Source organism: Calonectris borealis, chromosome 3, assembly GCF_964195595.1.
Source record: "Calonectris borealis chromosome 3, bCalBor7.hap1.2, whole genome shotgun sequence".
Taxonomy (NCBI): domain Eukaryota; kingdom Metazoa; phylum Chordata; class Aves; order Procellariiformes; family Procellariidae; genus Calonectris; species Calonectris borealis.
This window is the reverse complement of record NC_134314.1, coordinates 121,727,906-121,743,576: the sequence shown is the minus strand read 5'-3', so window position 1 is coordinate 121,743,576 and position 15,671 is coordinate 121,727,906. Positions and strand designations below refer to the sequence as shown.

Below are 15,671 nucleotides of genomic sequence, written 5' to 3'. Positions count from 1 at the left end.
TGTGTTCCATTCCTCAGGCAAGTGCAGTAGTCTTATCTATATACTGCAGTATTAAAAAAATGGGCAATGGTGCTGAGAAATAGATCTCATTGTAAAGCCCAGCTGTAGTTTTTAAAGGGCATGAGGAAGTGGACATTCTCATGAGCCATAATGTATATCAAGTCATGTGTTAAAATGCATTTTATTTTATTCCCCTTTCTTAAAAAAAATGTTCCTTACTCCAGAGTTCACTTCAGCTGTGTCCCCTCCTTTGGCTACATTGCAGCTGGATTTAAAAAGGGAGGGGTCTCACAGCATTTATTCTGTTGTTCCCACACGGCCGGCCACAGTGTTATATTGTAGCAGTAGCATAATCAAAAGAAATCATTAAGTCAAAGTCACTTTTCCTAGGCTGTCCCCTGTTCCACTTTTTAGCAATTTAACACATTCATCACTTGTTTTTATGCCACCCACCCTTGACTTACCAAGCATGATGGACTGCATAGCCGGGGCTTTTTATCAGAGCTTTCAGAAAGCTACATCCATACATCACCTTCCCTGTTTATTTCTCTAAGTGCCCTTTTGCAGTGCTCATTTCTCTCCATGCAACATAGCAATAGCTATGGTAGATAAGTTTAACTATAGCTTACTTAACTGGTGTCATGAATTGAGACTCTTGCCGTCGCTAGCCTGAGTTAATTATGACAATACTAGCAACAGGACTTTAAGATTAACTTTTGTTCGAAGAGCCTACACGATTCACACACAATTCACATAATGAAATAGTATTAAACAGCATGGTTGGCCTTCTTTCGAGCATTTATTCCTGTATAGCAAAGCAGTGAGTTCCCAACAGGCTTAAAAAGGCAAGCATACAATACAAACCCATTGGTGACCTTCCTGTTGATTTATTCTCAACAGCCAACAGGTGCCTTATACAGAATTCAAACTAATAAATGCAGAAAGACAAAACCAACAACCTTACAATGAAATATGTCAGGGACAACTTCTAATCCTCTCTGTTTTCATAGCACTGCTTGTGTTGAAAAGATGAGAGGAAAAAAAGAAAGGAAAAAATGTGGCGGTGGTGGGGAAACAAAGAGGAAAATCCTGAAAGAGTGAGTGCCCCAGAGAGCTGCATAATGATTAACGGTTCTTTTTTCAAATGCTAAGTGTTTCCTTCTGAGTACTGGATGACAATGGAATCATAACTTCATCAAAATTACTTTGAATAGTCTCATTAATGACACATGGTCTTGCTTTGTCCCTGCCTGAAAGTCCGATAATATTTTCATACCCACTATTGAATGTGTGTTTAGCTTTGTCCTCCTCGTTTGTACAATACATTCATACATATCAGATCATCTGCTTTTGTACTTGGTTGTTCAACAATTTAATAAAAGGTTAACAATACAAGGGGGGTAAAAGGGAGGGGGAGGATAAGATGAAGGTTTATTTTCAGTACAAGCTAACTAAACAATGGGAAGGAAAGTGTATTATGTCATTTGTAGAAAGCAGCTTACTCCATCCAATTCCAGTCACAGAGGATATTTAGAAAGCACAGGCCTTAAATAAGATTTATTGAAGTACAGTCTTGCCTTAGTTGTATAGAGTAGAGGCATTTTCTTCTAAAATAGCTGATTAACACAAGCAGCTCCCTTAAGAACGGCTGCACAGAGTATTCCTGTCAAGCCTCTACCTTGTATAAATATTTTTAATTAATAGATGCCTTCATCAAATATAAGAAAAAATTAAGCATTAATGCTCACCAGAGACCCTGCTATTAGAGTGATTATCTTAGATTTAATTTCATTTGCAGATGCCATTAATTTATTTTTAATAGATCTCCAATTTAGTTTTATCTATTTCTTGTTCAGTTTTTGCAGATATTAGCAGGCTGCACTTCCTTCAAAGCCCACTAGCTTTCCCCTCCCACCTCCTTCAGGCTCTTTGCTCTCCATGGAGTGTGTTTGTGTTTAAATTAGCTGGACCACTGCAGGCTAAGATACTGATTAATCTTCAAATGTGCCACAAGATAGAAATTAACGCTCTGGCTGAGGGACTTACTTAAAGCAGGAAACAGTGTTACCGCTGCAAGTCCTCTGTTCTGTTTGGCAAAGCACTAGTTGTGTCACATAGGAGCAAGCTGCCCTTGAAGTATCTTCTCTTCAAGTGAGTGGCAGTGGGTATTGTTGCACAGTTTATATAACCTCCTTTTGTCAGCTTGCATTAACCACAGAATTGACTTGTAAGGCATTTGTACTTGGAGAGAGAGATGAACGATGTCCTGTCTTTAACAAAGGATATGTCAGTGCTGCAGCATACAGTGGAGATACCCGAGTTGGTTTCTTGGAAAACTACATCAGTGCGTTCAAAGTTTTCTGCTGTCGCAGCTCAGCTGCTTCTGCTTCCTAGGTGTTTAAGTTGGGGGTTCCTGTGCAACTGTACAGAATGAGGTGGCTCCTAGAGCAATATGTCTGATAGCTGCCCTGTTAGCATGAGCTCAAACAGCACTTTATTTGGTATTGGTCTCATTAGTTTTAGGCTTGTGTCCCTGGGGTTCAGTGCATAGAAGAGCACTTCATGATTACACTATTTTCCTACAAATATGGTGTTCAGGAAGGTAGGGAATGGGAATAAATCTTCTTTATCCCATTTAGACTAAAGCAAGAAGTCAAGGGATGGAAGGCTGCTTTGCTCTGGTTTTGATCTGGCAACTCTGATACAGAGGCGTGGCGTGACTTTTTTTTCAGTCACACAGGAACTTTAAGGTAGAGCTAGGAGATGAATTTAGATCTTCTGTGTACTAGTCCAGGTCTGAGCTGTAAAACTATCCTTTGTTGTTATATTACATATGAGTGGTATTTGCTAAAGAGCAGTGCTGTAGTCCAGTTAGCTCTGCTCCATTGTAGTCAATATGGATTTTATCACTGACTTTAGAAGAAGCAGAGTGCACACTCAACCATGAGAAGCCAAGAAACTGCTAATTTTGTATTGATCTAGAGAATAAGCTTCTCCAGCAGTGTGTCTCAGCTTCTAGCTGGGGATATCTCTAGATTTAATTTTAATCAGATCTGTTCTAAAAGGGATTAAAGGGTGCCAGTTGTGATGAGGAGCATGGCATTTCTCCCTCCTGGAAGCATTTTTTTACCTCAGCAAGTTCATTTAATATGAACAGTGCTTCTCTGGGGATAATTTTGACTCTTACCATTCTAGGCTGGTTATAAACCAGCACCTCATAGATTCAGGGACCTGTGTTTCCTTGTCAACCCCCTGACTCAGTCAGGAAACTGAGAAAGTTCATTCATAAACTTTTCCAGTAAGTGGCTGGATGGAGAAAGATATTCATAATATTTTTTTAAATACACTTGCTGTTCTTTATTTCTATGATTTTGTCTTTTGTCCATGTCCTGACCTCAGCAACAAAATCCGAGGTCATAAGTAGGGAAGATCAAATCATTTTAATAGCAGAGTGCTACTATCCCTCATTGTCCTTTTATTGTCTAGCTTAATAACAACGGCGTCAATAAACCTAAAACTATCCCTAGTCTGAAACTAGTCTGAAGATTGTTTTATCAAGTTAAGCTTGATAAAAATCACAGCAGGCCTGGGACATTTGCAGGAACAAAATCCATGAGAGAACATGGCTTACATGAGAGAATATTTTTAGAAATTGGTGTATGTGGAAGTGAACTGAATGGTAGGAGAGCAGGCTCCCATCTGATCAGCTGCATACACGCATGCTCTGTTAGAAGGTTGGGAATAATTAACGTTTCTAATTAATTTGTCATAGCAATGAAGCATGTACCTCCTACAATCACAGTCAATTTCTTATTGTTCACAGCCTTACATGAGAGAACCTCTAGTGAGGCTTTAATGCTCACTTCACCTACTCATTTATGAGACAATCCTCAGAGAAGGGGATGGCCCACATGCTTTTTGTATGTGCTGTTCAGATTTGGGTGGTTAGTAAGTGCATGGTAGCCAAGAAATACAAATATTAATGCAAAGGAGGAAGGAAATTATGGCAGCAATGATTATTGCTACCTACCTCAACATAATAGTAGAATTTTATCTGTCTGGTTTGAGTGTGTGATTTTGTTGTTGTTGTTCCATACCATTTTTCTCCCTTTTTTTTTTCCCCAGTGTGCGAAAGTTAATGTTTTATAGCAACGTCATTCTATAAGGTATGACTTGCTTAAAAATATTTTTACGAACATACTCCAGTTAAAGTATTTACAGTTGTTACTTCTGTTGCCTAGTAGTTCCTCCAGGGTAAATCTTTTCCTTTCCAGAAGAGTATGGAGGGAGAGATCCAGACTGATTTCCCTGTTTAAGGGAGGATCAGGGTTTTATGAAGCTAACCTACCTGAGTGTAGATCTATGTGATCTTCCTCCATTTCTACAGAAAGACAACTACTTCTTTCCTGTGACAACAGTCACTAGAAGACATCTCTTTCACACAGACTGTCTTTGCTACCCAATTTCTGAAATAACCCATGCAATCTTCACCCATTTAGGTATTGCTGAAGACCTACTGGATTGTGGACACCATGAGAATCTTACAAGACTATGTTATATCTAAGTTCTTTTTGTTCACCAGTTAATCTGAAAAATAGCCGAGCATAAGTGCATGTAAAGTAGGGAAAAATCTATTCATAGCAACCTAATATCAACACTCTTAAAATAAGCATAGAGATAAGTGTGCAGACATGTAGGCAAATCATAATTGCCTCACTTGTACATTTTAAATCAGCTCCAGTGACAATGGTCTGCTGAAGCTGCTGCATCCTGACCAGAAGGTCAAGGAATGCAGTCTGCATATTATCCCCAACATCAAAAACTGTGAAGAATTTCTTAACAGGAAAGCTAATTCCTGGGCAGGGCTGTGAGTGACTGCAGAAACTCAAGAGCTCTGGGAGTGAAGCACACTGTCTTGAAGACTTTGCCATAGCATGCGGTGTTCTGTCCATATCTAGAAATGCAGTGCTAGTCTGTTCACTTGCTACATCAGCAGGTCTCGCTAGCTTCAACTCAGAAACATAGAAAGTTAAAATCTTCTGAAGCAGGAGGGAATTTGGTAAAAGAAGGGATGGAGACTGCAGGAAAAAATCCCAAGTTTTAGCCAAACTGATGTGAAAGCAAATTAAAGTAACAATAAAAGGCTTGATAGCTTCATTATGAATGGATTAGCTGTAAATATCAAATGCAGCCTGCTTAGAAGGAGCTATTGATAACGTCCACCAAGACTGGAATGAATAAGTACTCATATTGATTCCTTCTGTTGGCCGCAAAAGATAGGGGTCCTGGCAACATCCCATAGTGCCTTCTTCAATGCACTTACAGGGAAGACTTGCAGAATGTCACTCTTCTCCACAGCCAACGCCAGAAGTTATTTTTGACTGCTAGGGATTTTAAGTTTCATCTAGATGCCAAGGTAATCTTGGAGTATGTTAAGGAGACCTAGCTGTGATCATTCATCTGTAGGTGGTAGCCTGCTTGTGATGAGAGACTGACTACCAATTTCTGTATCAGCCAGATACGGAGATAAGCGTCTGTGCAGAGGTCATGCAGCTTCATCATAAACCAGCAGTCAGGACAATTCCCAGCATCTGGGCACTAGAAAACAGTCTTCTGATTAATAAATAAATAAATAAATAAAGCTGTACAAGAAAGAAGCCTGCTGTATGCAAGATAATGAGACCATGGATTTTAAGAGTTGCTGAGAGTCTGAAAAGAGATTGGTTCTCAGCAAGGATTGTGTTGGTATTTGCTTTGTGAGTCCCCACAGTGCAAGGACTTATGTAAATCATAAAACTTTCCCCTAGACTATGAGCTGTGTCAAGCACTTCCTGGACTACTTCAGGAACAATTTACCTGTGCTTGTTTCACTTCACAAATATACTGTCTTTTTAATGTATTCTGCTGTCATATAAACATGGGCTAGATATTTTTCCAGTAAAAACTTGGCCATTGATTTCTTTTTAGTGCTACACAAAAATATTTGGCCATTGATTATTGCAGATGAAAAACCTGCTGTGCAGTATATGCTTTCAAAAAATGCACACAGGCATCACAGTAAAGACAAGACTGTCCTTCTCTCCATTTGCAGAAGAAATGTGAGTTTCATTCAGGCGAGCATAAGATTATAAAAATAGCTATGCTGGTTCAACCCAGAGGCTCGTTATTCACTCTCCTGTTTCCAAATGTTGTTGCAGGATGAAGTGTCAGGATGCGTGGAACAAAGGGACCTTGGGGATATCATGACTGCAATCAGTGGCACATCCCTGGTCTTCTGCCTGTTCTTACTCACCAGCATGTGAATGTATTGCAAGCAGCAGACTTCCTCTGAATGACTGACCATCCTGGTGGGCTGTTGAGGTCCATGCTCTCCATCATCTTCCTCACAGTCTTTTGCAACTTGGGGAGATTGGACTCTGGTGAAAGATTCCAGGCAAAGACATTCCGCAAAATTATCACCTGCCTTTTCTTCTCTGATTCTGGCCTCATCCACTGGCCTCATGTTCATGTTTGGCCTCTACAATGTCAAAAAAGATCCCCTACCAAAAGAGAGGGAAAAGGGAAGACGAGGAATTGATACCATGTGAACTCTTCCCAGAGTAAGTAACTGTAGATATTTTTTTCTGTTGTGACAGGAAAAAAAATCAAGCCTTTTATGTATTGCTTTACCATCATCATTCTTTTTCATCTGATAGCACAGTTTTGTAAACCCAGCAACTGCATACTGAAGAATGGTGTGTTATGGTAAGTAACAGCAGAAATTGTATTTGATAAATTTTATTTTTCCTTTCTGTTTTGAAATTAGCAGTGGGCTTTTTCCAAACATATTTGTTGTTTAGAATGATTACCTGAGTAATTTTGAGCTATAAATTCCTTTTGACATCTCTTCAGAGGAGGTAATAGCTTACTTGTTTTGACATGTTAGTCATGTGATAGTGGTTTTGTTCTCTTAATGGCTGAGCCACAAAAATTTTAATCAGGATTCTAGTTTTTATCCTAGAATGGTGAATTTGAAACTATTTTACTATGTGGATTGGTTGTGTTGTTTTTCACCAGAAATACTTATTTAAAAAAAAATTTTAATCTAGACAGTCTACTTTCTGAGAAAAAGTAAGTTTGTGTAAAAAATCGTAAATAATTGAAAAAGGAATTACAACTCCTAGCTGGTTTTCAGCTTTGGTCAAATAATCTGGCCAAAACTACAAGCATTTTATGGCAAAATGCTGTCATATTGTCCTATGTCCTGATTTGTCTCCCTGGATTCTCTTCGTAAAGTCTACATTTCACATTGCATTACATGTCTTTCCTAAGAGGAGAAAGCATGCTATGTATAAAGGAGTGCAAATTCTGTGAAGCTCCAAGAATGTGCTTCAAATCCAAAATATTATTGCTTTTGCCTAAAGCATTTAGAATGGGGCAGGGAGGATTCTTCCACAAAGTTTTCTGTGGGCAGAGGCTGGTGAAGAAGAAATGTTGATACGTTTTCAAGTGACCACTACGGAAATATTTGCTGGTATATGTCTGATATGCATGTTCTCTGTGGAACGCCAGCCACAAATGTGAATACAGGAAAAATTGAATTAAAACTGGTATCCGTGCAAATATCTGTAAGCAGTACGTTTCAGCTTGTGTTTAGTTCTTCTGTCCACTAATCTGAACTAAATAGTCTTTCAAGTTGTGTTTATTATGTCTGTTGAACAATGGAGTCGTCCAGAATGCTCTCTAATTTATGTTAAAGAATAGTGCGTATTTTACTCTGACAATGGTGATTAATTGTAAATCTTTAAGTCCATTATGGGCTAGAAGTGTTAAAAATTATTCTTGATGAACTATTGAACTGATTAGTCTTTTATTCCTTTTGTCCTGTTCCTGAACTGATCAGGTTTTCTATGAATGTGTTAATTGCTCAAATTTTCTTCTGACTCTTGCCAATAAAAAAAAAATAATTACAAAGGTTTTTTATGAACTATCCCCTGCTGCTATTTCTTTAAGTATCTGATTTTTTTTCAGGCATTTGATTTGTCTGCTTAGGCACGTCTTCTGTTTCTACACTATGGTTAGATAATTTAGCCTGTTAAAATGAGAAAATAACCAAAAACATCTAACCCATAATGACTTGCAATATTACTTTTCAGCATGGATAATTATTCACTGACTATTTGTGAAGTATTTAAGATTCATAAAAAATCTTCAGGGCTAAAAACATTGGTCATGCAGATACGCATATGCAGTTAATAATAATAAGCTACAAATAATAACTGAATGAGCCGACAGTGCTTATGACAAAATTATTCACTATTTTTTGTGGTATTTAGCCAGGTCTGCTTAGGATCTGTAAGTAATTGCTGACTTACAGATTCTGAAGGCCAGGTAGAACTGTTGGATCATTTTTCTGATTTTCTAGGTAGTGTAGACCAGGTACTCTTATCTAGTTATGCTGGATGATGATTGACTGAAAAGGTTTAAATAAAAGTAGAAAAAAATCTGGTATAATTGATGAGGCCTAATGAGAAAAAAAAAAAGACTGCTTAGCAGTCTCATATTTAAACAGTGAAGCAGTCATGTCATAGTTAAAATTTCCTCCATATAGAAGGTGGAAGGGTTTAGGGAATTTCTTATTCCTTATTTTGAATCGTGATGGGAAATAGATTCCAGAGAACAGTGACCGTTGTTTCTCTATAGCAAATGTGATTGTTAATGGAAAGAGATGCAAGACAGCCATCTGTTGGATTGCGCAGCAACATGCTTGGTTTCCAGGTCCCAGTGTGGGCTGTCGATAGCCCAGAAAGGAACAAGTACAGTGCTCATTGCAAGGGCAGATGGTGTTTGTGGACAATCTAAATTCAGGCTGAACATAAGTCCACTAAAAAGGAAATGTATGCATGTGAAAATGTGTCCTAGGAGTGCTGCAGACATCTGGGATGCAGGCAAGGCTTTGTCATCAGCATGTTACTGGTTCTACAGAGGTTTTCTGTGTCTTTTCACAAGTAACAATTCTATACTGCAAGACTACATGGCCAGCTGCCATCAAAAATGATGGATTCAGCACTGATCCACTGCTTGGGGAGAGCAAATGCACAGCTGATCTCTACATGCATGTCAGCATAGAACAGAAGACTAACCTGTCCCTGGACTTGTATGACACCTTGTCGTGGTTTAACCTGGCAGGCAGCCAAATACCATGCAGCCGCTCACTCACTCCCCCCACCCCCCAGCGGGACGGGGAGAGAATCGGAAGGGTAAGAGTGAGAAAAACTCATGGGTTGAGATAAAGACAGTTTAATAGAACAGAAAAAGGGAAAATAATAATGATAACGATAAAATATACAAAATGAGTGATGTACAATGCAATTGCTCACCACCCACGCTGACCGATAACCAAGAAGCGATCGGTACTTCCTGGATCACGCCTACCCTTCATATACTGAGCATGACGTCACATGGTATGGAATACCCCATTAGCCAGCTGGGCTGGCTGTCCTGATTATGTTCCCTCCCATCTTGTGTACCTAGCTCAGTCAGTAGGCATGGGAGCTGTTCTTGGACTAGGAGGGCACTTAGCAACAACTGAAAACATCAGTGTGTTATCAAGATTCTTTTCATACTAAATCCAAAACACAGCACTAGGAAGAAATTTAACCCTATCCCAGCCGAAACCAGGACACACCTTCAAGTATATATTGTAAAGAACATACTAATGAAGATCATAATCATATTTATCTTTAAAAAGTTGGGTTTAGTGTAAAGTTTGGATTAGCTATCTTGGATCCTTATATTTTGTATATTATTGGCTTTTATTAAAAACCTTTTCCATCATATTGATCGTTAAGCGATACAGTCAATATTGGGTCTTTGGTTGTCGCAGATCTACTGATCCAGATTTACGATTTTATAAATTAGCCTAGTTGCATGTCATTGCCACTCATGCTGAGGGTCTGAGCCAGTATATCTTTTTTCCTATCTGAGATACTCTGCCAGACTTCTATTTTGAACTGGTTTTGTACCTTTCTTAGGTCTGGGGCCATTTAGATGGGCTTAGTTCCCAATACAAAGGAGGTAACTTCACTCTGCTGACTGTCTCCAGATCTTTTTGGTAGATAAAGGCAAAATAGTGGATATACTGACTCCCCTTTTTACCACAGTCTTCAGTGTAATGCTGGAGCACGTTACCTCTCTTCCAGGTGACAAGAACACGACTGAGAACTCTTGATATGGTACCATGGTGCTGGGTGTTTGGGCAGGGATTTTGTAAGCCTCTTGCATATTGCTGCTGTCACTAGCCATTACAGCTGCGTGCTGGTACTCAGGACTACGCTCTGCACCTCAGTGAATTCAATGGAAATATCCATTTATCAGTGTTTCTATCTGGCACAAACTGTGCAATTTTCAAGAGCTCCCTGGCTTGCCTTTTTTTTGTCCCTGCTGAGGCCAGTTATGCTTAAAGCTAGAAAAAATTGAGGAAGTGTTGAAAATCACACCCAACATGTTCCTCTGAGTACAAAGAGATTGAATTTCAATTAAAAATTAGAGTGAAGTAAAAGGTCAATTGTTAATTCTAATGTAATTTAAAATGGGTGTAAATTAATTTAGTTTCTTTCTCTGTCTTTAAGTTCTGTCACATGTTCTTTTGTAGGTCAGTGAAATCACAAGAATGGATAACAGCCAGCGGTTGTAAAAGGTAAAGGGGAGAGGGGCAAGGGTGTCTGAACCATAAGAAAAGTATCCAAATAACTGGTTATGCTAAATAATGGAGCAGAAGGTTATACTGGTTGATCTGCACTAATCATAGAATCATTAAGGTTGGAAAAGATCTCTAAGATCATCGAGTCCGACTGTCAACCCAACACCACCATGCCCACTACACCATGTCCCTAAGCGCTTCGTCTACACGTCTTTTAAATACCTCCAGGGATGGTGACTCAACCACTTCCCTGGGCAGTCTGTTCCAAGGCTTGACCACTCTTTCAGTAAAGAAATTTTTCCTGATGTCCAACCTAAACCTCCCTTGGTGCAACTTGAGGCCATTTCCTCTCGTCCTATCGCTAGTTACTTGGGAGAAGAGGCCAATATCCACTTCGCTACAACCTCCTTTTAGGTAGTTGTAGAGCACGATAAGGTCTCCCCTCAGCCTCCTCTTCTCCAGATTAAACAACCCCAGTTCCCTCAGCCGCTCCTCATAAGACTTGTGCTCCAGACCCTTCACCAGCTTGTGGCAGACATCCATTATGAATATTTGACACATGTGATTGCTTTGGTGGAGATATTCAAATTGTTTGCATGCACTAAGGATTTGACCGCTGCATTCTGTATGATAATGATAAGTCCCATATTCTGAATTCCTGTGCTGTTTTTTTTTCCTGGTAATTTGGCTTAGACTGTGACAACTTCTGATTGTGATGTGTTTATCCCATATGCTATCATCAGCAGATTAATATTATGTTCTAAATAAGGTTCAGCTGATATTGAACTGATACAGCTGGAAGGACAAGGGAACCAGCTGGGTTAGGCCAGCTTGTTAACATCCCTACAGACCTTACTGTGAGCTGAATGCCTGCCACTCAGGTTGTAACTTTCTGAGGTTTTAAAATTACATTGGCAGAATAATTTTATTAATCATAAATTCTATAGCTCCTAGCAGAGGATCAGAATTACTCTTTGATATGTGATACGTAAAAATGTTTGCAATATGTATAGGAGGTAAATCTTGTAGTTACAGTCCAAACCCAATGAACAATTCGGTTGGAAAGGCATTCCAGTCTCCGTATATGCAACTATTAGCATGGGAGTAATCCTCACGTCCCACTTGCTAGTAAAGAGTCTTCTTACCTGAACACAAGGCCCCTAAAAGGATAGAAGAAAAAGGTTATATGGTTTCAGGGGAGATGCCTGACAGATTGTGTGCTGTTTTTAAGAGAAGCTGGCCTTTCTGCTATGTAAGGTTTTACTCTTCCTTAGTCAGCAAATTGTTATAAAAAAGGTCTAGTCTTGTTCTGATTTTATGTTATATTTAATATGAATTTCATGACTTTGTCTCCATTTTAATCTATAAAGCCTGGATTTTTCCCTTTAATTTAAATGACCCAGTTTTGAAATTGCTGACAGCTGCTGTTTGGGGGTATTCGCATCCAGAAGCTCCTGGGGAAGAGGGACTGATCCCTAACCTCATAGGAAGGTGCAGGTTGTATCCTGCATAAATAACTTCATTCTCAGAAGCAATCTGGAGTGGGATACGGAAATGGGAATTGATGTACCAGTTTGTGTTGAAAGCAAAGGAAAGGTAAAACAGCTTCAACAAAAGAAGATAGTAGCTACATTATGTTTACTGAAAGCAAAGGAAAAACTCTCAGAAATTTGGGAGCAAAAACAAACCAATTTTTTTAATAGAACAGAACAGTTTCCCAGCTATTCTGAATATGTTTGATTCTGTTAATAACCTTCTCCAAGCTTTGCCTTTGACCCCAAAACCAAAATAGAAGAAGGTTTTGACTTTGTTCCTCAAGACAGATGCGTGCGTTAGAGCAAGCTAACAAATGTGGATTATGTCACTACAAATACCGAAGGGGAAGGTGACACTTCAGGTGCTTGCCTCTGGCTAAGCACGTAAGGCCAGTGCTATATTCTTATCTAGGCACAACCTTTCTGCTTGCCTTACAATAAATTAAACTGACTACTTGTCTTCACCATGGCTGAAACAGCTAAGCAGCTTTCTTTTTTTTTTTTTTCCCTTCATTTTAACCTCAGGGTAACTAATACACCTTAGCTTTCCTGAGGTAAAATATAGTGAAGGCGAGACACTGCAGTTTACAAGATCAGTACTATACATCTGCCTAAGGCTGACTTAGCTAAATTTATCTCACAGTAAAACTGAAGTACTCTGACATGGCTGTCTTTTTTTTTTTTTGTCTCTTTTTCTTTTTTTCCCTTAAACCTCACACAACCTTGTGTGTGCTAATTACCACAGCTAAAACACAGCACATCTTGAGCAATGAATGAATTGTTTTAACTGCAGCATTCCTGGGTTATTCTAGTATGGAGATCACAATGCTCATGGTACAATACTTATCTTGGAAGTAATTTATCTTTTCCTATAGGCAAGCAATTTTCCTCCTTCTCGTGGTTCATTACTCAATTGTATATTTCAATTTGATTCACTGGTGTGTGGCATTCTGCTGTTCTCCTTACCAGAGGTACCTGCTCAGATTTAGCTACTTCTAAAGTGCTTATCCAGCTGTGGACTTCCTGTGCCGCTGTCATCTGCTCTCCACTGAAGCAGGTGTAATTAATATAGGAACAGTATTTGATATCTCTGCACAATTTATCCTTCCACCCCAGAATGGCAGATTTTCTGAGATTTTCTGACTTCCCTGTACTTCAGTAGACAAACTCAATTTCTCATGATTCTTAATTGTTTAATTGTTTCTATTCTGTTTAATTCTTTCACTGTTTCTGTTCTCTGTCAAATGTGAATGAATAGGTCAGGATCCTGACCCTATTCCTGTGCCACTCCACTTCTTCATTTCACTGTGGAATGGCAAAAAGTCTGTATAACATTGCAAATAAAAAAAAAAAATTTACTTTTTCTTCCATTCCCACTGCACCCAGAATTTCCTGACTATACTATTAAAGAAGTTATACTGGGCCATTTTAGGTACTAATATTGACTGATATCTCTTAGTGTATTGTGCTTCCCCAACTTGGAAACATCTCTCGCCTGTTTTCCTAAAAGTTCATCTGTCTACTCATTCCTCTCTTGAAATATCTCTCAACAACCCACATTCCAGTTAAGTTGCATCAAGTGCCCTGAAGAGAGCCATAGCATTATAAAGAACTTTCTAGCACATAGTTTCACTTTATAATAGCACAAAGTCTGACCGTAATTTTGAGGTCAATAGTGCCTGAGGTGTTTCAGCTTAAATACTCTAATGTATTTCTAGAAGATATATTACTAGCAAGATTTTTCCATCTACTGAAGAGAGTGAAGAAGTTGATGAGTGTCCAATCCTTTCCAATATAGATTAGAAAAGCCTACTGCCTCACCAATCTGAAAAATCTTCTATTAAGTGTGAATTTAGTTTTATTTTCTCCACTTAATGGTAAAACAAAATTTATCATCTTCTTTCAAAAAGTTTTAGGTATAGATTTGATCAGAGCCACTCTTGCAATGGCATTAATCTGTGCTAAGAGTGGCAGTTCAGAAACCAAAGTTCAAGTGAGCGGAAGCTGGATTTAGCATAATGCTCACAAACATAATCAAATTTTTGATAAATTGGCCAATTTTCCTGCTAATTGTGTGATTATCCCAGAAAATGAACTGTGAATTGTAGGTTCTGTAATACATTTGAGACACTTTGCTGTAAAAGTCATTTGAACAGGCAATTATTTGACCCAACATGTTTATTAATTTTTTAGATTGTACTAATCATTTTCAGTATTAAGGACACTCCAGTAATTGAAGACATCCGTTTGAATCTCTAGTCTTAAATCACGATGCTCCACATTAATCCACCACCCGCCTGGCACAATCCAAGCCAAGGCAGAAATTAAAACCAACACAGATGATGTATAGGTATGTCTATGTATATATGCTGTCTTTTAATTTTAAACTGTATGTATATATATGTATCTTACCCACTGTATTCTCAGGACACTCAAAGATGCCATTATTATTAAAGTAAGAAATGAAATGGGTATAATTTTGGATGTTGAAATGTATCTATGTGAGAGCAGGCTATAGTTCAAGGGCTTGCTAGCCACCAATGCTTGTTGTCTGTGCAGCAGCAGGTCTGCAGGTGCCACCCAGGCACCACTTTTCAACAGTTCTCTGGCAAAAGGAATTGTGATTTGAGTCACCTATGATATTCCTTTTCTTCACCTGCAAATGAGTACTTTTCCTGTTGATTTTAGACTTCACCCAAGTGCTGTGCTGTACTAAGCCAGCTGTATTTTCTCACTCGATTTATAGCACATAATATGACCTGCTTCTCAAAAACCTAAGTAGTGTAAGCTAAGAGCATGTTCTTTCATGACCACTTTAGTCTGTCCTTTCTTACACAGAATCACACCTGCTTGTATTTAAAGCTCACAAGCACTGATATTTCAGCATGCTACAAAAGTCTCTGATACATCAGACAAGCAAGGTTCTTGATTTTGCCAAAGCCCGCTTCTCTGGAAGTGTAAAAAGCCTTGAAGAAGGTGGAAATAGGTGCAGAGAGGATGCTGTGACTTTGCTGGGAGTTTTTCCTCCAAAGCTCTTTTTTTTTTTTCTCAATGACCACTTTAGGCTTGAGGTGCTGTTGAGTAAAAGTGCTTTATTCAGTATCAGGTTCCAGCTAGCTGTGATTGGCAAGAGGTTTTCAGAAGGATTCAGATCCTCACTGGCAAGGTCAACCTTTAAAGTCCCTGTCTTCATATGCAGTCAGATTGTGCAGTAATGAGGCTCCTCTAATTTAAACCAAACAGTCTCTTAATAGCCTTGCTTTATTAACAAGAGGTTGGCATAAAACACTCCTTGCCCCTTCGCTGCAGAGGAACTGAACCTCTGTAATTCAGGAAAGGCTTTTGGCAATGTCTAGTATATCAGGATTGCTGTGCCAAGACTGCTGCCTTTATATTTCTTTTGGAAAAAAGTAGTTTCATCAAAATAATAATTTTTGCAGGACTATTTCCACCCC

General features: G+C 38.8%; 1 protein-coding gene across 1 annotated transcript in view; it reads left to right on the top strand.

The window, feature by feature from the left end:
• The window catches only part of SPTLC3 (serine palmitoyltransferase long chain base subunit 3), a 168,212-nt gene that overhangs the window by 48,605 nt on the left and 103,936 nt on the right, over nt 1-15,671 (top strand). The window contains exons 2-4 of the mRNA XM_075147712.1: nt 6,198-6,599; nt 10,634-10,678; nt 14,410-14,566. The gene's annotated coding sequence lies outside the window, so the exon portion shown is untranslated. The remainder of the gene's footprint in view (nt 1-6,197; nt 6,600-10,633; nt 10,679-14,409; nt 14,567-15,671) is intronic.